This window comes from Dermacentor andersoni, chromosome 1, assembly GCF_023375885.2.
Source record: "Dermacentor andersoni chromosome 1, qqDerAnde1_hic_scaffold, whole genome shotgun sequence".
NCBI lineage: Eukaryota > Metazoa > Arthropoda > Arachnida > Ixodida > Ixodidae > Dermacentor > Dermacentor andersoni.
Genome location: NC_092814.1, coordinates 165,917,251 through 165,938,001, shown reverse-complemented (window position 1 = coordinate 165,938,001; position 20,751 = coordinate 165,917,251). Strand labels below are relative to the sequence as shown.

Here is a 20,751-nt window from a genome sequence, read left to right as displayed (position 1 = left end):
ATGCCAGAGGTGTATAAGATCGGCTGTCGCGGACAGCTAATTTTTTTATGCGAACACCCCCTGGCACGCTTCGGCCTTCGCGGCCCCAACCCACGGACCAGTTCGGGTTCTAGCTTTGTTGTCTCCGTTGCCGCTTTGGTCTCCTGGAGGCGCCGCCAATAATGCGAAATAATGACACGGTGTTGCAATTAGTAAAAAAAAACACGATTGAATAAATTTAATTACGTCCAGCAGCCAACTTGTGACGCTAAAGCCAGCACTACCGCGCCCCGCGACATTTTTCAATATATGCGGCCCAGGCTCTACTACGGTCGCTACGCTCCCACAGAAACATCTGTGATGTTATTTACAAGGTACATCGTAAGGCGCGAGAAAGGTATGATCCGCCACGACTGACTTAGCACGAGCGCCGCAGGTGCGAGACAGTCTGTCCGACACAGCGGTCGCCAAATCGTGCGTCAGTGCGCGCTGCTTCACCTATTTTACAGCGCCAACAGCCAGCGTCCGAGCGTAAACAAACTCGACCCCACTACGCAATGCCGGCATGTCTAGGGAACAAACGCATGCAACACGCGCTAAGAAACCGCTTCCGTAGTGCCTAGGCAGTCGCATATTCAAGGAGCGAAGGCCCCCACATTTTCTCTCTCGCACCCGCTCTTAAGCCCCCAACCAGACGTACGCGTTAGAACGCGTCCGAACGCCCTGCGCTCGACGTCGCGTCGCGCCCGGCGGAGGAAGAGGGCGCGCACCCAAACGATGCAGGAGTCGCCGCGCGCTCGTCGCGGCGATTCAAGGCAGCCCAGCCCACGCTTAACGGTCACGTTAAGCAGTGTGCTAAAGATGGAAATAGCACGCAATAAGTTTTAACTTAAAATTTGTTTTTATATTTAAAAAAAATGATGTTGCAGGACTCCTAGTGGTCCAGCCAGCTCAACTGTCAGTGTTGTGAACTCGGTGAAACCTGCAGCAGCGTCGGCATAGCATCACTCGCGTGGTCTGTGCCTTACGCGTTCCGCACGTTGTGTCAGGGCCCGAACTTCGGCGATGAATATGTCGTTAATAATGCACCAGTTGCGGCAGAAGACTTCAGCGGCTGCCATAAAAAAATACCAAAACCCGTGCGGAATTCCGATCACAACGCACGCAGCTTGCCCGGGCTTGCCTGCACGCCGCGCGAAGAATCGTTCCGGACACGTTGAATTCGCCGTCGTCACGTGAGGCTCGTCGGGCGGGTGACGCGAGCGGCAGCTCCCGGCGCGGGCGCAAGAAACCTAGCAGTGCGAGGTCTCCACGCCGCCCCGCGTCAACATGCGATGCAGCCTCCGCGCCTGACGCCGTACGCGTTCAGACGCGGCGCTGCGCGTGCGGCCGCGTACCAGCGCGTACGTCTGGTTGGGGCTACACTCTTAAGCAAAATTACACCCTTTTGCCACACAATAATCGTCATCTGTCTTGTCTGCATTTCATTTAACGCGGTGATCCCGGTACTTTCCAGTAACGAACGGCATGCGCGTTATCAGCATGACATAGCATTCCCGACAGGAAAGTAGCGGGTGCGGCGTTTTCAAGAAAGGAAACGCAACCAAGGCAGATGATTATTGTTGTGTGGCAGAGATACACTCCAAAGGGTGTAACTTTGCCTAAGAGTGTATCAGCCGAGACCACACGTACGCTTGCGGACGCGCCTCGCGAGTAATGCCGGTTTGCATCCACAAATACGCGCGACAGCGCGCGCTCACTGGCTCACTCACAGACGCCTTGGCAGGCGCCACTTCGGACTTTGTTATCGACAGTGTTTCAGAATGCTTCGATATGTATAAACGTAATTGTTACATTTTTATAGCTAAAAAGGAATGAACCACTTTCTTCCATGATATAAATCTGCTTCATTGAGGTTTGAACGTTCCGCGCCGTAGCTGCGTAGCCAGGCGCGCCGACGCGAGGCAAACCACGCGGGAAGAGAGCTCTTCCCCTAGATCACGCCGCGTTTCGACGCGTACGAGCCATGCCGCACCGTCAGCGCATGCGTGGGCGCGTGAACGCGAGCTTACGTGTGGTCTGGGCTATACTCTCGCCTGCGCAGAAACTTCGAGAGACGCCACGCCCCGCTATACCTACTAGAAATTGTCAATACGCCCCCGGGAAACGGGAATGAGTCATCGGATGTTGGCGCCAACGCGCTTTTCTACCTTGAGACAACATACGCGACCTACCGGTGGTGATGAGCGCACGTTCTAGGCCACGTTATCGCTATCTTGCGAAACCTAAGTGACTCAGCCCGACTCGGCTGACTGAGAAACGGCCGGAATCGCCTCTAGCGTTGCGCGCGCCAGAGGTATCCGCTTGCGCGACGCAAGCGCCGGCGCTGAAATCTCGTGTTCATTAACAAAATTTGTTGATGGGCTAGTGGTTCATGCTTAAAGCGCTTGTCCCGTGCTTCTGTGTCTATATTCTGTCCCGTATTAGAATTGCGCCTACCAGTACTCAGTTGTTAAGCATCTCCTGTTCACTTCGTTGCTTACTCGCACCGCGTGAGATTTCAAGACGCCGCCTAACGTACATTCCTTTTTATAAGTTAAAAAGACGCCGTTGTCATAACTTATGATTGTACGAAAAGGCATTAATATTGATTACAATACGAACGCAACAGTGAAAAGTGGACAACGTTGCAGAAAGTTTGCTATGTTCAACAGTATTATTTCATATAAACGCGTTCTTTTAAAAAATGATGGCTCAAAACACAAATGCCAGCACCACCTGAGGCGATGCAAATACTATGAGCATGCGTTATGAACTTAAGATTTTCATGGTGCCAAACGATGGGGAAAATGTGGCGATACGCACTCTCGGCCGCCATTGCATATGGCTGTTCATTAGTATAATTCGCGTGGCTCGTCGCACCACAAATTATGGCGGAAAATCTCTGCAATGGCGGCCCAGCGTAACGTCACGCAACGTCAAATTGACGTTTACGAAACGGTCCGTCATGTGACGCTCCACACAGCATATTCCTTCAGCCAATCAGCAAGCTGGCAGGGAGGCTATCTTGGATCGCCACCACACATTTGCGAAATTGCAGATGCATTGCAGTGGCTTCTGTACGCTACCGATCACTTTCTTTTTGAAGCGCTAACGTCGATATACAGCTGCCAATGGCCAGAAAAATGTATTATTCAATAAAATTTGCAGCTCCACGTCATGTTTCGTCATCTTGATGAAAACACAAAATTGCATTTTGCAAAATCCGTTTCCCAGCGCAAATTTCAAGGCACGGGAGCTCTCAACAGCCAGTCAGAGAGTCAACATGGCGGATAATGGCGACCGTTCAGCCGCCATGCGTGTCGAGAATAGAGCTTCTGAGGCCGAATCTTACAATGGTTCGGATGGGGAACGGTTCACTTGGCCTCATCTGATTGGTCAAAATTTTACTTGCGCCAGAGGCCGTCAGAGACAGTGGGGCGGCACCGCAAATTATGTCACCTCACGCATCTGTCAATCATTTCCAAAGCGAACCCGTCTGGCAGAGAGCGGAACCGGCGAAGGGGAAGTCCGCTTTGGGTTCCGTTGCTGTGGCTTGCGACTCTGGCCGCGCGCGCCGGTTGCGCGACCCCAGAGACGCGGGCGTCGCGCGCGCGTTGGTTGCTTTGGAGGCTATTACTTTGTTGTCTGCTTGGCATTGCTCTTTCGGTGTCGACCACGGCTGGAAATGCGATACGCGTTCGAAGAAATGCCGGATAATGAGTTGCACCGCCCTTGCCGGCTTTCTAAGTAGATTTTTTGCAGGCTACGTTATCAGCTGGAGGAGACTCGGTTGCAAGCGTACCAGCGGTCATTCCACACAGGTGAAGAAATTGCGTGCTGCGGTTCATCGCCACCGTCCTGCACCTCCCAAAGGTCGGTCGGAAGCGAAGCATTCATCGGAATGGCCTCGATCTCTGCTGCCGATACTGTCCACGAAGTTGCTCTCGCAATTACTGTGTTGGCCGGTAGAAGGGCTGGGTCAACTTTCCCGTGACCGCTGCTTCAAAGCCAGTTCCAAGGAAATATTTGCATGGTGAGATCGAATCCCCAGTGCTATCGTCAGCGTGAATAGCGCGCAGATCTCCATTCAGCAATTCAGAAGCGTTTAACCTGGGCTGGTCCAGCGCTTCCTTCGTTTGGCTGATAAAACTATAGTCAGGGCAGGAAGATATTGTGGGGATCTCTTATTTGGCTGCCCTTTTTTTCTCTGGTTCGGGAGTGCCGCACTTCGTTCCTCAATTTCACGGCACAGCGCGCACCGTCAGCACCATGCTCTTTGATTTTACTTCACGTAGGCAATGCAGTGCCCGCATATCGTAATGTTCATTTCAAGTTCTATTGCTTCCATCACGCGACGCGCCGTGGGGCAGATCGCAGGGACAGCGGCAGCGCAGCGGCGAGCGAGTCATGTCCGAGCCGATGACGAAGTGCGAGAAAAAAAAGAGGAAAATTTATATAGTCGGCTAGTAAAGGTTGTCCTAAGTACCAGGTCGCGGTTTTGTCGGCTCGCTACTTAGGAAGTGCTGACAGTGCATTCCTGTTGCGTGCATCGTGCAAGCCCCTGGTAGCAGACGACACAGCGTTGCGCTCTGCCAACTCATTTACGTTTGCGATGCCACCTGTCGCCTGAGAATGAAAAAGAATGACATTAATAAATTCTACATTGCATAAACGCCAGGCACCGCACGTTTATACTTCAGAACTTGGCGTATAATATTTAATTTATATTTTACATTTATTTAGCGAGCAGAAATATTCTGCAATTCCTCGACTAGCGCGTCATATAATGACGTACACTTCAGAGGTAGCACCATCTAGTGTATTGGTCGCGTTCTCCCCTTCCACTTCTGGCTTGGGAGTGGCACATTTAGTGACGTAAGCGGCGAAGTGAATGGTTCGTTTTCCGAACCGTTATAAAATTATGTTGAATTCCAATGGCGGAGTCAGAGCAGCCGATAGACTCCGCGAGCGAGCACTCGACTCTGACGTAGAGCAATCCCTCCAAATCCGCGAGTGGAACACAACCTGCGCCGCCGAAGCAAGGCGGAAGCGGAAATTCTATCCCCGAGTTACCCAGGATACCTTGCGTGTTGTCATATCCTTCCGCTGTTTGATCCCAGCACCGCCGCACCGGTCACTTGTCTCTTTGGCGCCGTTCACCTGTTGTTTTTTTAAAAGTGCGGCATGGATATCTCGCCAAGCGTGCAGCAGCTTTTGCTTCCTCGCGAGACGTGACCGGTGGCGCCTCCCAGCAGACAAACGTGGTAAAGGAAATACGTCACGCAGAGTTCCGGTCCACTCCGCCGGTTTTGGCGGAGCATCTTTTTCTGCTCCACGGAGTGACTCCCGATCTGAATCCCCTCCGACTCTCTCATTGGAACACCGTACTCCCGCCCTCGCTCTGTCATTGGAACAAACTTGCTCCGACTCCGCCATTGGAATTCAACATAAAACGCGAAAATCGCCCGCCGCTCCGCTGTGGCTTAGCGGGGCGACTCGGAGCGGAGCGTACCGTAAAGAGGCTCAACTAAAACACTATTCAGCGCTTGCTTTCCGTCGGGCGCGATCGGAGATCTTCGTTACGATCTTCGATACGCGTTCTGCTCGGATGCTGCAACGTCACAAAGTGACAGTATCCAAATTTGTGAGAACGGGGCGGAGAGCAGCGTTTGTCTTCTGCTTGCAGAAACACTACAAAACGAAAGGTTTCTCGTCTTCCAAGTAATGAAATCTCAAGCTTCTTCTCAAGCATAAACACGTTTTCAAATAGTAACACGTGTGAGTACAAGTCAACAACATTCTAGTGGCTCGCTGGCACCCGATGATGGGGTCGAGTTCACCGCACAACCAACGCACTATTTGTTTCGCGAAACGAAAGTGACGCTGGAATTCGCCTTCTGCCATTTCTTCAAACGCGTTTCGCACCTCCATTGCACCCGTTCCTCCTCAAGCAACGCCAATGCAGCAACCGAAGTACCCATCATAAGAGCCATTTTCTTGAATTAAACTGTGGATTGGATCCGAACGTGCCATTCCGCGACCGAAACCGCCGTTTGGATCCAATCCACCACACGCGCCATACGAAGCCGGTCTCGTACGAGCGTCTGATCGCTCCAAACTTCCCAACTCCCGTCGCGTTCGGCGCCTCGCAGACGACGTGCTCGGTTGCAAGATGATTGACAGGAGCGTGTAGTCATTTTGACGTCACCAAAAACGTGGCCGCGCCCTGCGGCTGGCGGCGTCGGCGCGGAGTAGGCCAATTGTGCGCGCCGAACAACGATCTCCGATCGCTCCCTTGTATTCCGTTCCGGTTATCAGTGAACAGGTCACGCACGTCTGCTAGCTACAGGGTTAGTATACTTTGTTAGCTGCTTCACGCGCTGTGACAACGCTGTTGCGCGCCCGCGATTTTTTTTTTTTTATGTCATGTATTCCCAGAGTCCAGCCTGTTTTTTTTTCTATCTGGATGTCTACGTTGCACAGCAGGGCCTCGATGCGTTCTGCCTCCGCTCGAAGAAGAGCGCATTGGGGTGGCCAAGCTAAAGGTGCGGTATAGTCTGGCACGCGGAGGAGGAGGAGGAGGAAAAAAAATGTATTTTGACAAGGAATTTGGGACCTCCCAGGCCCCCTGGGTCCCCGCACTACCCCACTGCACTCAAGTGTTCATGTTCAACATATCCATGATGCTGGCAGCTCGGCTGGCGGCGATCTTCTGCCTTGCTTGGTCCATGGAGCGTAGTGAGAGGTTCGGAGTGTTACCTGCCCTCCGGGGGGAAGAGAAGCCGGGCAAGCCAGGGGTATATGGGTGAGGTTTACTTTCGGCGCATTGCACAGAGGGCAAGAAGGTGGGATGGGTCAGTAGTGGGATAGGAAGGATGGAGTAGGTAGCGTGCGCGTTTGCAGACGGCGCCATAAGTGTTGCTCCCAGGTAGTGAGGGAAGAGTGAGGGGGGTGGGTATATTTGCCTCTCGGCACGAGCATTCACAATGAAGTCAGCAAAGGTACACGCACTCTCCCTCGAGAAACCCCCCATGAGGTCCGCCTTTGCCCGGTTTCTCAACCCTTGGGCTAAAGAATCGGTGGCCTCATTGCCGGCGTTTCCCGAGCGCGTGGGCACCCAGTTGAGCTCAGCGCTGCGGGAGAAGGGAGGGCTCTGGGTCAGTGTGTGAAAGGTGGCAGGGTGAACTCTGCCCCTAGCATAATTCAGCAGTGCAGTTTTACAGTCACTCAGGATGTAGGTAGCACTGGAGCTGCCGAGCGCTAGCACTATAGCACTCTTCCGCTTCCTCTGGGTCTGTTCCTGAGGGTAGTTCCTGTATTAAGGAAGGGGTGTTCGGTGTGTAAGCAACCACTGTGGCCCCGTGCTGATCACGTGCAGCATCTGCCCTTATTGCATTCTGTTCATTGCCGTATGTTTTTGAAGGGCTGCTGCTCTGGCTTTTCGTCACTCACGGTTTTGGTTGGGGGCGCATGTTACGGGGGAGCGGTCGAATGCGTAGCGTTTGACGAATTGCCATGGGAAGGGCTTTTAGGGAGTCATGATCAGCAGGAAGGCTAATTTGAAGTTTAGAAAGTATATGTCTTCCAGTAGGGGTGCTGGCTAATCGGAGGTATTGTGCCTGTAGGTTGTGCTTCGGTTCTTGTATGGTGTTATGCACACCTAACTCCACCAGGCGTTCGTTACTAGTGTTTTTGGGCAGACGGAGCGCTGCCTTGGTAGCTTGCCCGATTGTAGAAATTATTGTTTGGGTTTCGGTTACATTTAGGTTGAGGTAGGGGGTAGAATACAGTACTCTACTCATGGTAAACGCTTGTACCACTTGCAGAGTATCTGATTCACGCAGGCTGTGAGCTTTATTTGTTACTCTGCATATTAGCTGCGTGGTGGCTGCTAGTGTGCCCTTTAAGCGTTTGATTGTTTCAGTATTTCTGCCATCTTGTTGCAGGTAGAGGCCCAGGATTCGAATGGTGTGGACCTGTGGAGCTCCCTGTTGTGCATGTAGATTCTGACAGGAGTATGATACAGTTTACCAAGAAAAGTTCAGATTTTCCCGGTGAGCAGGTGACGCTTACCATGGTGACCTCGTCCTGTATTACCATTGTGGCTGTTTGCATTGTTTCTTCGATTTGGGCATCTGATCCATATGTGGTCTACAGGGTGATATCATCTGCATACAGAGTATGGTCGAGATGCGGAATTTGCTGTAGCTTCCGTGCGAGCGTAATAAGTACTGTTTTGAAAAGGAAAGGGGACAGCACGGAGCCTTGCGGTGTGCCTACGTTTGCTAGTGTGTAGCGGCACGTGTGAAGGTTGTCTACGCACATGCTGGCCGTTCGGTTTTGCAGGAAAGTCCTTATGTAATTGTATGCTCGTTGGCTAACGCCTAGGTATAACATAGCTTTTAGGATGGCCTCGCGGGTGACGTTGTCGAAGGCCTTCTTGAGGTTAATCGCCAGTACTGCTTTGGTGTGCATAGGCATGAGGGGGCCCATTATAGCTGTTGTGAATTGAAGAATGGCATCATGCATGGATAGGCCAGATCGGAATCCAATCATTGAGTGTGGGTATTGACTGGTGTCTTCCATGCGGCCGTGCAGTCTAGCTAGGATGACTTGCTCAAAGAGTTTGCCTAAGCTAGAGGTAAGGGAGATTAGGCGCATATTTTCTGGTGTAACTGGTTTGTGAGGTTTGGGTATTAGAATAGCCCTTCCATGCATCCACTCCTCTGGCAGTGTGCCGCTCTGCCAATGCTTGTTGAAGATACTGGCAAGTTCTCGCAGGGCATGGTCATCGAGGTTTCTAGAGCGGCGTTTGTTACGCTATCTTTGCCTGGCGTAGTGTTGAGGAGTCTATGAAGTGCTGCTAGGACTTCTTGTATAGTCATGCCCCTGTCCAATTCAGTATTTGATGGGCCGGCGAACTTCGGTAAGGAATTCTAAGGCCTTGGCAAGGTGTGTAGGCTCCCAAGTGTCTGTAGTAGCGCCTGCGTGTCGTATTTATGGTTGTTAGTCAAGCGACACTATTTCTAGTATGTTGTTGACTTTTCATGGGATCAATTAGATGCTTTAAAAGATACCATGCACGAGCAGCACTGAGATTGCCTCTGAGACCTTTGCATATCTGCTGCCAATTCTGCCTACAAAGTTGTTGGCTATGATCCTGAATTTGCTTTGCAAGCTCAGATATCTTGTTTTGCAGCTTCTTATTGCATTTTTGCTGAACGTATCATTTCATGAGACTTTCATGTGCTTCTATCATACGAGCCAATTTTGAGTCCATAACTGGGACTTGTTCTGGGCTATATACCTTGTTACATGCCGCTTGGTCCTCAAGGACCTGTGCTGTCCAGGTTCGTGCATCCACCGGCCCAGTTTCTTGGTTTGTTCCCCGTTGTTTTCTCAATTTATCCCAGTTGATTAGCTTATGCTTTATTCTCGTACGAGACGCTTGGGGACTTGAGACTTGAACTTCGACAATATAGTGGTCACTGCCTAAAGTATGTGTTGTTCTATTTCATTCCAAATTGTTGATGCGTCTGCCCATCGTGAGGTCTGTACTTGTGTCCATCATTCCTGTTGTACCTTGTCTGGTGGGGCAATTAAAATCATTGTACACCATGAGCTGAGACTGTTGAGTTTGTGTCATAAGAACCTCCCCTCTGCTGGAAGTTTTCTGGTATCCCCAGTCGATGTGTGCGCCGTTAGTCTCCGGCCGCAATAATTGGTGTTTTATTTGCCGCTGCGGTTATTTGCGCTATTAGGTTAGTGCACCGCATTGCTGGCATACTTGGTGGATTACAGATATTTGCGATGAGCAAGGAATCCTGTTGAATGTCGAGTGGGATTACGTCAAGGACTATGTTTTTGACTTTGTGTGGGAATGTAAGTTGTGTGTGCCTTATGAATCACTTGATAAATGTGGACACAACTGGAGCACTATCATTTGGTGAGTGATAAGCAGCATATCCTGGGAGCGAAACACTAATTTTAGTATCCTGTAGCAGAATTAGGTCTGGGGGTGTTCCTCATTTAGTATGAGTTGGATTAGCACTTCTCGTTTATGAGGTATGCTATAACAATTCCAATGCCAGAGTTTTAAAAGGGGAGGAGTAGTCTTCGATTTAGGTGAATCGCCTGCCATTTTGCTGGCCAGAAGTTTTGGAAGTGGAGGGGGGTGGGCGATTTGGGATAGGGGTGCCACCTGCATTTGGCTGGTTGCCTCTGCCACTATTAGGCTCATTTGTGTGCTGAGCTGGGTAGAGAAGGTATCTAGTTTGTTCTCTAAAATTTTGAAGCATTCGTCAATGAGGCAATCCATGCAAGTTTCGTTTCGAGTGTTGGAAATTGAGCCTCGAGTGTTTGGAGGCGATTTTCTAGCAATTGTTGAAATTGATCGCGCATCTGCTGTTGGAAGTCTGCTAGTTTCGCTATTAATTTTGCCTCAAGTTTGGCTTCAAACTGAGCCTCCATCTCAGCTGTTTTGTCTGATGGTTCATGCTCAGCTGTTTTGTCTGACAATGGAGGAACTTGTTTTCTTTTTTGTAGGTGGGGTGGAGGTTGAGGTTTCTGCGGGACATGAACTCTGAGTGTCTATAGAGGTAAAGGGTGACCAAGAAGTGGGTGTGAGGGCTGGGTGATGGTTTGAGTAATAGGTGAGGGGTTGGGTTGGGTGATGGCCTGTCGTAAGCCTCTTACGTCCTCTCGAAGGCGGGCCAACTCCTCGTCCCAGGGGTCTGATTTGCGGGCGATTCGTTCTGCCCATGTGAGCTTCTTGGGGGCCTTCGTGGGGGCTGATGGATTCCACTTGGGGAAATGTTCTGAATGTAGCTGCCACCTTCCGGTTGTGCCCTTGTTAACTGAAGGCTTTGTTGTTTGTTTTCGCTGTGTTGCTTTGCAGCATCCTTTTCCTGTAAGGAGCCTGCCGCCGCACAGGATGCATCGGGGCATGCACTGACGTCTTCTGTCTTCACTGTGTCGTTTGCCGCATCTTGGACACCTTGGTATTTTCTCTTGTTGGCACACGTCATGTCTGTGTCCTGGGGCGCGACAGTTCGTGCAGGTCTTGGTCGCACCCTATATGGCATGCACAGGTGTACTCCCCCACAGTAAATACTATGTGGGATGGGTCCCTGGGCATAGATTATAAGGATGGACTTAGACTTGCCCATGTGTCTTGCTAGTAGGATGCCTGCTTCAGGATTTCTCGCTTGTAGACCTCGTAGAAGCTCTTCCGTTTCATCCCAAAAAGCATTAGAAATCATGCCTTGTACTGTGTCCGCTGCCGGGACTATGTACGCTGCAACCCCGTCTGCTTTTGCAACCCCGTCTGCTTAAAATCGGAATGCTTCCGATTTTAACCAGGTTAAGGGCTATTTCCTGGTTAGTGGTGGCCACTGTGCACGTGTTGTTCGTTGGGTGCACGCGTAGTTGCACTTCTGCTACTATCGGTATCTTCACCGCTTCGGAGAAGCAGCGGAACAGCAGCTGCGGCAGTATCTTGGGTAAGAAGAGGCCGTCCTGCGAGCGGAAAACTACCTTAATCGCATGCTGCCCGCAGTGGAGCGAGCCATTTGGCGACTTCTGCGCGTGACTTGCTGTGTTTTTCGCATCTGCGCCGGGTCCGGGCGTTACATCGGACGCCGCATGGACCCGGGGAAGCGTTTCGGTGCGTTCCGTTTTCCGCGTACCCCCGTTCATATCCTCCCTTGGGGATTTTGACTGGGACTTGCCTTGATAGGTTCCGATGATAGTGGTCCAGTCTGCTCTGGGTTGTAGTCCTCTTCCCAGAGGGTGGTTCCTTCGACTTGTACTTCCATCATTCTGGGCTCGGTGTTCCGCCGTGCTATAGGTCTGCTTGGCGCGGCCTGTACGGTGTGTCGGTGTTCTCTGGCTGATAAGTCGGGTTTGCTCGGCGATAGGGCCACCAAACTTGCACACTGGCATCCACGCAACCTTCCGGTAGCTGTACGGCAAGATTGATGAAACCAGGTTATTTACTAAAGCGGCAGCATCGGTTTACGGACCCGATGTGGCATGCGTCCGCTCCCGCCGGCCGTTGACGCATTCTGCCGCACGCAGTCGCGATCCACGCGTGGCGCAGTTACGCTACATTGGCGAAAATTTGACGCTCTAGTCTAGTGTGGCTGGCGCGGGAATAGAACGTGTCGTATCGCACGCTAACTTGGCTGACCAGCAGCATGCTGTTTGGGTTGACTAAAGCGAGCGTTATGCGTTTGCGCCTTCGACAAACCAAGAAGCGCTTGCTCGCCGCGTACTTGTCTGCTAGCGCTGCAGCAACAACTGATAGCCGCGCTGCTTCGGGTCACGTTGAAAGGGCCGGGTAAAATTTTAGCGGTCTTAGCGTCTCTGGCATGACACCGACCGCTGCCTGACACGCTGGCTGATCACAACTGATCACGGTTGACTGATCAGACAACTACTGCCATCTGTAGTAAAGGGGGATAAGTAGCTGAGGCTTGGCATGGCCGGGCTAGAGTAGGTCGGTGCTAAGTATGCGTAAACTCACGGCTAGGCAGGCCAGACAGCGGGAATAAAGCTTCGCCCATTTCGCTCTGGCGGCATTGCATTTCTGCATGGCTTGCAGCCGTCTATACACCATGGCCGCCGCGTTCTCCTTCGTGACATTTGCAGCATGCGGTTCCTGCTCGTTTCTGGCGCTGTGTCTGAAAGGATTTAGTTCGTCTACTTTGACGCGTTCGATGTAGATCGGCACGAAATATCTTGATGGTGCTCTGCCAGAAATGATCGCTCAAGAATATTGCCCTTGAATTCAATTTACCTTTGAACGTTACCTTTGGTTTTGGTGCGCCATCGCGGCATATAGTACTTATAGTCACCCCGAGAGAGCGTTTGCCAAGCAAATCTTGATCGCCAAGTGCAGTTTACATGCATTGTGCGCGTTGGCTGGTCCGCGTCGCATCTGCCTGCTGCGGCACGGTGCACGCGGTGCACTCTGAAAGCTGAGACAGGAAAGGTGTGTTCGGCCTTCCTCTACTCAGCGTTGTGCACTGCACAGCCATTGCTCGTGCTCGACTACGTATTCTAGCACCCGATGGCCATGCAACGCATCGGCACTCTTCCAACAACTCAAATCACGGGCGCAACAGGAGGAACGCACGCCGAAAGAGACACCCGTCGACTCACAAATGATGAGCGAACAATGCGCCTGGCTGTCTCTGAGAGATAACAGTTGCGTTCGGTTCTTCAGTATTCGCCATATCCGCACCACTACCGCTTTGCCGCCGGGTGCACGCGTCGTCTGTATAGACCCCAATAGCTGCTAATAACAAAATTAGTCAATTACCATTCCTGCGGCTTTTCCAAGATTACTGTGAAGAGTATACGCTAGGCATTTATAGTCAATTTAGCCCAAGTGAAATTTCGTTGCAGTTGGCCTTTAACACGAAAGAGAGAGAGAGAAAAAAAAAAAAAAACATCTGGATGGCAATGCAGTCTTCGAACAAGATATGGGCAAAAGTATCGAAGCAGTGTTACAATCCTCTCGCCTGTCATTTTAACCAAGTACCTGTCTCCAATAATGACTGCTAGCAACACAGGCACTGTCGACATCAACCTTATTGCTGTTCACATTTAGTTGACAATAGAATATGCCGGTAACATGCTTTTGCACTACACTTGATTCATAGCACAGATCAAGGTGTTTTTTAGGGTTATGTTGAGCATGACATGTTCAGTCCTGTCCTTGACTGGTGTTGACCTCGCACCATTTAAGGACTGGTAAACATTCTTTTTTCTCAATACATTAATCTGAGAGAGGCCTGTTAGACTGTTGGTTTATTTTTCTTGCTTGCAAGTGCTGTTCACAAGCCCAGGTATCTGTTGGTACGCCACTTCCCGAATCACGATAGATTTTTATTATTTCTTTAAACTGACGCAGGTAGGTAAATGACCGTCTTTTTGTTTTTCTTTCCACCCTGAAATTGATATGCCATATTAAAGAAACTGCATCTATATGTATTTCAAGTTAGGGGTGTGCAAATGTTCAAAACTTTCAAATAATTAATTGAATACTATCATATTTGATTCAGTCTTCAAAGTATTTAGTAACTATTATATCTAAATGCAAATATTTTTTTTTGCATACTTCAAGTTGCCTATTTACGTTCAAGATGCCTATTTGCGTAAATATGTTGTCCCGAGATTGGAATAAAATCGGGATGTAATAGTTTCATGTTAAAACGCCCCTGATATATACAGTAGAAACTCGTTGATACGTTTCCGTTATGTACGTGCGCCAACTTTCGCATCATGTGCGCCAACTTTCGCATCAAGAACAAGAAAAATGACCCAACATAGTTACGCAAATTTTTTTACCGGTTTATATGTTCCCGGAAAACACGATTTTTCAGCACCAGTGTTCATTACGACGCCGAACTGCGATCGCATGATCCGTTTTCCGGCTGCTATATCCAATTTAAACAAGAAAGTGCGAGATGCGTGCGCGATTGAGAACAGTATATAGCTGGCCGCCGCGTAGCTTCACCGCAATACTCGCCCTCCCGTCTCGGCAAAAACGCCGGCGTGCACTCGGTTTCTCATTTCGGTACCGGCAAATCTTCTCCTGGGTCGTCGCACGCGGCATTCGCAGCTATCACTGCCAATCCTATTGCGATAAGCATCTTCGCCTATCTGTCTGACAGCGCGTGGAGCCGTCGGAAGCTTAGCGCACGCTTTTAATAGGCGATAATCGAAACGCGCCGCCGTTCCCTGCTGCAGACTGCGATCGTATACGTTTTCCGGCCGCCAAATCCCATGTAAACAAGAAAAGTCGCGAGGCGCACGCGATCGAAAACAGTATGTAGCCGCCCGTCTCAGCCAGCGCGCTCAGTTTGTTTTCCGGCACCAGCGAATCTCCGCCTGGGTCGTCGCACGCCGCATTCACAGCTATCGCTGGCAACCCTATTGCGATAAGCATCTTCACCCATCCGTTTTACAGCTCGTGGTGCGTAGTGCCATTAGTAGCGTACTGCACGCTTTTAGTAGGCGATAATCCAAGGAGGTTCCTGCTGCAGGTTGCGCGATGTGGGCATCACGTTTCGCTTCGGCGGCATCCGGGGTCGCCCACCAGCTCGATTTCGTTTTGGTTTTCCGTCGCCCTCTTAAAACACCACGCAATAGGAAGAAAACAAAACGCGCCTCGGGCCGCCAGAACACCACCACCTCTACGCGTGTCGGCGTCTCGTGTCGCAACGATCCGCGCGACGCATCGCGTTAAGTAGATGTCGACAATGATTGCGTCAGTCGAATCTTCTTGTTACTTCGGATCGTACGTTTTCCCGGTTAGTACGTCCTGCGGGTTTTTTGAAAACGTATAAACAAGGTTTGCATCTATGAGCGAGGAAAATCAAAATAAAGTGAGGCCAAGAAAAGCCTTTAGAAGGCAGGAACACAAACTGATTTCCCAACAAGAAGCAAAGTGTGCCAAATTGACAGACTATAAGTGGGTTTTACAGGCTTGCAGAGTCATTCGGCAAAGCCTCATACTGGTTACTTTTGAGGACAGACTTTTTGTTAATAGCAGCACCATGATTTGGCATCATACACTCGGCACTGCCTCCTGCTTCATCCTTGCCACAGCATGGCATTGACACCAGCATACATATTCTGGAGCTTGGGAGGACCACTGCCTATAATTCTCCAGAGTTGCAGAAATTCTGAGGCTAGCAACAGTTTCACCATTTTCCTCCCCAGTGTGCTATGAAATTCATAGGTGTTCTAGTTAAAACATAATCTAAGACAAAACATAGTGCAGTAAAAATTAATTTTCTATCAAATGGGACTCTGGAAGCATGATTTAACCCTTTGAGGATCGACTTGTTTTTTGCCATATGCAACAGCCCAGGGTCGATTTTTTTTATTGCAGATTTTGAATTCTTTAGAGATGCCTATTTCGAAAAAAATTTACCGTCATTTTTCTAGGGTGACCGTAAAGTGAGAAAAAAATATTTTGCGTTGGTGTATATGTACTTATTTAAGAATAACAAAAATAAAAAGAAGGAAATAGACTCGTAAGAATTAAAAATTTGATGCATTGTTATACACATAGTTCACGGTTTAAAAAATGTGCACACAAGAATATTTCGCAAGTCTCAAATGTTCCTGCTCTTACACTAATATTTACATCCATAGCGTAATTGAACTGCGTGGGTGAGTGCACCCAGGAAAAACTGTGTGGTTGTATGCCCATCAAAACAGCAAAACGTGTGACAAACTTCCGCTAATCTTCATTTTATCGCCAACTAGAGGCAATTAGTTTTCGCAAATCTCCAAAAAGCAAATGCATTCACAGCGGCATTCTTCCTGTATGCGCACACCTGTGAGCAATAAACAAGCAAGTAACAGGCTGTCACCCTTTGACTAAATAGTAACGAGATAGCTATAACTTTTCCAAGCGCAAGAAGCCCAAACCGCCCGCCATGGAACAAAACCCAAACTAACTGCCGCACACCAATGCGTGAGTGGTAGTATATGGATGCCCTGGAGCAAACAAACCATGCAACGAAAACCGAGAGAGGGAGGCGCGAGAAAAAAATTCCCGGCATTTCCGCATGGTGGTAGCACATGCCAGGAAAGAAAAAGTCAGAAAATTGGTGCGCTTTTTAAACGTACAGACGCCGCCATAAATATGTGGCATTGACCATTTTGGACTTGTTTGCAGCACCGTATATTTACTTCATTGACTCTGAAAGGGTTAAAGGAATAACTTTCTTTTACTACTTACCCTTGGTTTTGAGGCTCTGTCTGGCCAGGTGCACAGGAGTGCTTGGATTGGTTGGCTTGAGTGCCGACATCACCCTCAGCATAGGTAAGGTGGAGTGCACACTAGCTGTGGTACAAATGATGACACCATTGTCGAGTGGAGACAGCACTCTGGTCGCAGCATGGCCAATTTGGAACTGCCAGATTCTGCAGTGCCCTTGGATGTCTTGACACATTGCACGAGAGATCTCTTGCTGACTTAGTCATCTTCAATTTTTTTTCGCTTTGTTCTACCCAACCTAAATTATCATCTTGCGTACATTCATATGCAAAAGTAGGGATACCATCACTATTTAGTCATACACTCTGAAATAAGAACAGTGCAATTTAATCTTAATTGTACAACCAAAACTCGGCATCTGCTGACTTCAGATTGCTTACATAAGTCGTAAAGTATTGCTCTTCATGACACATGCACAAGGCAAGGTGAAACATTGTCAGCATCAATTTCAAGAATATTTCATGCAAGACGTTATTTTAAATGTGCAAATAATGTCTTTTATTCTGTTGCCTTTGGTTGCGTAACATTAATTTTTTCTTATTTATTAGATACTGTCAACTCCATTCTCAGGGTCATTCTAGGGAGAGAAAGGTTTGAAAAATACATAATACACTGTGATACACAATGGGCATTCAGCAAAGGAAAATGCTCATAACAAAGCTGATAATATGCGATTTTCAACATACATATCCAATTCACATTCAAAATCAGCATGTTGTTTGGTTACAACAGCATAATTCCACATTTCTGTTGTATTGGGGAAAAAAGAAGTGTTAAGTAAGGCTGAATAACTGTTCTCTGGTTTATGCAGGCAGATCTTCCTGGAGGTTGCAAATACAATTCCTTATTTACAATTACAAATACAATTCCAATTCGCACTCTCCCTTGCCTGATTGTCATCAGGCAAGGGAGAGTGCGAGAGGGTGTCGGCGTCAGGATGCTGGCGTCTGTAGCGGTACAGCACGCGGCTAACACAGCTAGTTGGTTCAGCATAGCTAAAAGACACGGTTGAAAGATAGGACAAGGCACACGTAACTTTGTGCACCCTTTCATGGTCTTAAGAACTAACTAGTCTACTGACCAGCCTACATGATTTTAACATGGCCATGACGGAGTCTGTGCATCAGTGTATACAGCATATGAAATGGGCCACCAGTCTGCATTTTTCTATTTTAACCTTTAAGACTCATAGTCCACACCACATAACATACAAGACTGGACATACGAATGTGTTGTATATAGGCTGTTAACTGAACCTTCTGTGTTGCATATTGCAGCTTTTTTCTTTAGAAAATATAGCTTTTGATTAGCCTGCTTGCCATTGCAATGTGTGTAGAATAGTTACTCCTAAGTACTTAAAGCGATGTGCATTCTCTAAAACATAATGTCCTATGTGGTACATGAAAGAAACTTCCTGCTTTCTTGGGTTAATGTGTGTAAATGTTGTTTTACTATAGTTTATTTCCATGTTCCATTTCACAAGCCACTCATGTTACTATCTGCCACGGTAGCCCAGTGGCTATAGCATTACACTGCTGAGCCCGAGTTAGGGAGCTTGATCCTAGTTGTGGCAGCCACTTTCCAACTGGGGCGAAGTGCAAAAATATTCGTGTACTGTGCATTGATTGCGCGTTAAAGAATCCCAGGTGGTCAAAATTAATCTGTAGCCCCCCACAACAGCGTACCTTGTAATCAGTTTGTGGCGTTAGTACGTAAGACCATAGATTTTTTTTAAACTCGTCTACTAGCTGTAAGCATCTGTTTGGCTTACTTTGGTCATCTTCACATGTTATTGGGGAATAAAATTAAGTATCGGCATAAAGCTTCATTTGTACAGGAGCTTGAACTAGGGAAGAAATATCATTAACATAAAGGGAAAACATTATTGGTTCTAATACAGATCCTTGGGGAACCCCTGAATGCACCCACAATGGGCATATGATACTTATGATACTGCTTTGATCAGAGAACCAACAAGCTGGTGTGATCCAAACACTCCTTCTAAATAATGAGCCTTTAAAATCCCTTGAAAGCATGGTGGGCACGCTAGCATTTTGAAATTTGTTTGGAGTTGGGTTGAATGACAAACATATTTTAGTTAAAATTACGGTGTCTGCTATGAATTTTGGGAGAGAAATAGCATTGTAAGTGTATCCAAATTTGCTTTTAGATCATCATCAATAGGTAGAGCCAGAAATGCTAGTTCTTCATGAAGGGATTGCTACAAATTTCTTTTGTTGTGTTCCGTTTTAGGTGTGAGTGAAGTGTGAAGGAAATTTTCATGGGATAGCTACTAATTGCCCCCTTTTGTCTACGTGTATCTTTTTCTGATATGTTGAGCAATACAGATGTTGTATGTTATGAAAATTACTCACTGCCATTTCTTTGATGAAAACAAATGTGAGCTTGGTGCATTATTTCACTTTTATTTTTATTCCCTAAGTAATGTCAATTTTCACTAATGGTAATGCTGACAAAGCTTACTGCTACAGCCAGAATGCTCCAAACGTGTCAGAGGAGTTTAATAATGCCAGAAGATAGTAAATGTGATGTTTTCCATGATTTTTTTATGGGGAACATTTTTTTGTCATTCTTACTTTTTGAAGTGCTTCAGGGAGGAATTCGCTAAGAACATGGTGTAATTCTTTTTTTTATTCTCAGTACAACTATTCTGTACTGCGCATGAATGCTGCACATTGTTTTTATGATGAGTTCATGATTAATAGTGCTCACATGAAGTGAAAAGATGGGCACTTATATTCCAGCATCCAACTAAGGGTGTTTATTCCCCACATGCACCCAGAAAAACAGATCGCCTCATCATCAGTGTACCAGAGCCCATTTTGTTGGTTGTAAGTACAGCCTGAATTTACTGCCTTTTTAAGATAACATATATATACCAACATTTATATGCCAACTGCTTACTACAAGTGTAATAGTAGTGCTGGCACATGCTGCAAGAGCTGTGCTCATGGTGTTTGGCACATTTAATGTCTGCAACCAACAAGGTAGTGCAACCAGCACCTTGTCTAGTGTTATTGGCGTTGGCTCCTTTCTGACTGCAGACTGTGACGAATAAATTAGCCCAGTTCTTTCCAGATGTGCTGTATAAGGAATTTGACATTGTTTCTCTCTTCTTCTTTTTCAATTAATGGAACTTGAAACCAGAATAGCAGCTATACAGCCATTTGAGGAATTTCACATCTTATTTTAGGACAGTTGTTAATCTAAATGGCCGAGGTAAAAAAAAAATCTGCTGCAAGTAAGTTGCCACACTAAATATATGTGTAGTTGTCATTAGCTGCTGCTGATTAATTTCTGTTGGTTGTCTGGGGGACAAAAAAAAGTTGGTATCCTTTATAAATTAATCCTGTCTGTGGCTTCCCCACGTGTAAGCTCCCTCAAAGCAGCAATTTGCCTATGTTCGTCCACAGATCTGTTGCATGCTAATTGATACATGATACTGTTCACATCTGCTCAGTGTTGAATAAAGATTATCTTACTGCATTCCTTTTTTACATAAATTGTGAAACAAATAATGGTGCAAGATCAGCAACAGGAATTTGTTGCCTTAACATCCTTTAAAATTAGTTACTCTAGCCATGTACAGAGCACCATCTGAGTGCACATTTAAGCTATTTTATTTGTAGTGCTGGCAGTAGTGCATAAGGCATAGCTGCTTGCTGCAAGTGATAAAGATGCACTGGTGGTGCAAGTGGATTGTCTCGTGATGCAGTGACTACTAGGCAGAGTTGGGATTACATTATTTTGTTAAGTTTCAGATACATCTGATAGGTTTTCATTTATAAAGCTCGCATCTTAGGCAGTGGAAAAGCACTTCTCTTATTAGAAAAGCTCCTGATGACCTTACTAAACTTAGTTGTGATGCAGCTAATTGTTTAAGCTTGAGAATTAACACCATTGTTTGT

General features: G+C 47.8%; 1 protein-coding gene across 14 annotated transcripts in view; it reads left to right on the top strand.

The window, feature by feature from the left end:
* LOC126547062 (uncharacterized) overlaps window positions 1-20,751 on the top strand; it is a 273,332-nt gene that overhangs the window by 4,767 nt on the left and 247,814 nt on the right. For 6 of the 14 annotated variants that reach the window (XM_050194899.3, XM_050194903.3, XM_050194902.3 and 3 more), the window contains one exon: window positions 19,588-19,674. The exons of 2 other annotated variants lie outside the window; for them this stretch is intronic. The gene's annotated coding sequence lies outside the window, so the exon portion shown is untranslated. Of the gene's footprint in view, window positions 1-7,967; window positions 8,076-19,587; window positions 19,675-20,751 lie in introns of all 14 variants that reach the window. 6 more of the 14 variants (XM_055062717.2, XM_055062719.1, XM_055062718.1 and 3 more) reach the window with 3 other exon arrangements.